The sequence below is a fragment of the Aulonocara sp. 'chitande type north' Nkhata Bay genome, linkage group LG16 (assembly GCF_057382095.1).
Source record: "Aulonocara sp. 'chitande type north' Nkhata Bay isolate Kocher_YH1m ecotype deep benthic linkage group LG16, A_spYH_male_GT1.1, whole genome shotgun sequence".
In the NCBI taxonomy this organism is placed as follows: domain Eukaryota; kingdom Metazoa; phylum Chordata; class Actinopteri; order Cichliformes; family Cichlidae; genus Aulonocara; species Aulonocara sp. 'chitande type north' Nkhata Bay.
In genome coordinates this window covers 36,435,399-36,437,256 of record NC_141359.1, presented here as the reverse complement: position 1 = coordinate 36,437,256, position 1,858 = coordinate 36,435,399, and the positions used below count along the sequence as shown (strand labels likewise).

The window sequence follows — 1,858 nt, the reverse complement described above, 5'->3', positions numbered from 1 at the left end:
GGATGCGGTTCTGTAGTAAATTAGGCTCCACCCACCTTATCCAGCCACAACAGTAGTACTATACAGTGCTACATCAGCTACTGACACATGAACATAATTACTGATGGTGTTAATTACTCTTACATGAGTTCCTTTCTGCACTGAATGCATTTACTTTTGATACGCCAACATTATATTAATATACACTTACAATGAATTCAGTGCGAGTTTGCTCAGCTGTTGTTGTTGGGATTTTTTTCACCTGATTCCTAAAACTAAACTATAAACTAAAACTAGGAGAGAAAAAATATTTTTGTTACTTTTTGTTACTGTGAATATATAAATATGTATTAAGTGTAATTATTATTTATTTATTTATTTTAGTTGTGGTCAGTTTGATCAGAAACTTGGTGAATCTGCTTACTGAGGAGATGACTTTGTTTCACGTGTTGTTGTATTATTGTAAAATTCAGATCTTCTCCATTTTTTTCCATTGAATCACCAATTAGATAATAAAGGACGAAAATAAACCTTGAGTTAAAACGGGCACTTTTTAAAAACTGTTTTAACAGTAACAGGTAACCACAGTGCAACAGGTGTCAGCCGCCACCAGATGGCGCTGCATTCACCGGAACTTGACCTCAGCATGCGCCTCTTCTGTACACAGCCGCGTCACAGATGCGGTAACATCACTGAGAAAGTGTGTGTTTGACGAGCTGTGCTAAAAAGTGGAATCACGGACTCATCAGAACTCATTTCTCATATCGAAACTGTTTGTGTAGTTGTCGTGGCCGAGTGGTTAAGGCGATGGACTAGAAATCCATTGGGGTCTCCCCGCGCAGGTTCGAATCCTGCCGACAACGAATTGATGTTTTAAAAACCGGTAATAGGGACGTGAGGAAATCATTACTGCTTACTAGAACCGCTATGTTTCTCTGTCATTGTATCAATTTCACGGCACCTGTTTGACATTAAATAGTATAAAACACTGGCATTACTAATAACCTCATTGTAGGTGCTGTTCTATTTAAGCCCAGAGTTCTAATAAATGTGATTAGTAACACCTGTCTTTATTTATGTCAAAACGTCTGCTGCATGGAAAAAGGTCTGTTCGAGGATTAAAGCTGATTTCCTTTGGACCTGACTCATCCAGTCACGATTAACGTGTAGCCTTCTTGTTGCCTGTACAGATGATTTAACTGTGTCCTCCATATTTGAGGCTTTTACAAGTTGGGGGGGGGGGGGGGGGGGGGGGGGGGGCGTTGTTTATTTGTTTTTGTTTTTTTTACAGATATCTAATATGATAATAGGTTCTATGGGGTGACCATATTTTGATTTCCAAAGAAGAGGACACTTGGCCCAGTCATGATGAAGTTTAATAATAATACTGTTTGCTTAAAGAAAACTTTAACATATTTAAACAATGCCTTCTCTGATGGTGAATGGTGAAATAAAATGTCATATAGGTTTTTCCAAGTCAACAAATGCAAAAGACAGAGGATGGTTGGTCACCCTATAAGTATTGATTAAACCACCGATTTTTTACAGAATGAGTTACAAAATTACTTTTTTTTTTCCTGTGGGGCTGTTGAAGGGCGAACTGTAGAATGCACACTTCTTGAGACTTCTTCCAGGCGCCACCTAGTGCATTAAGAACATCAAAGTCACATTATTATGGGAATCGGCAAAAGACTATCCCAAAAAAGGAAAAGTTAACAATCCTAGAATTCTGCTCTGGAAAATCCTGGGTCATTTTGATAGAACTAATAACTTTAAACAATTACATAACCTATGCAGAGTTTTTTATGGAATATTCAGGAAAGGATACATTTCACGTAGCAGTAATTATAAGTATACAAAGAACAACAACATCTAATAG

At 37.6% G+C, this 1,858-nt stretch overlaps 1 non-coding gene across 1 annotated transcript; it reads left to right on the top strand.

Moving 5' to 3' along the window:
- Positions 1-760: 760 nt before the first annotated feature.
- trnas-aga (transfer RNA serine (anticodon AGA)) lies at positions 761-842 on the top strand. Its single transcript has one exon. It is a non-coding gene; the product is annotated as a tRNA-Ser (tRNA).
- The last annotated feature ends 1,016 nt before the right edge of the window (positions 843-1,858 follow it).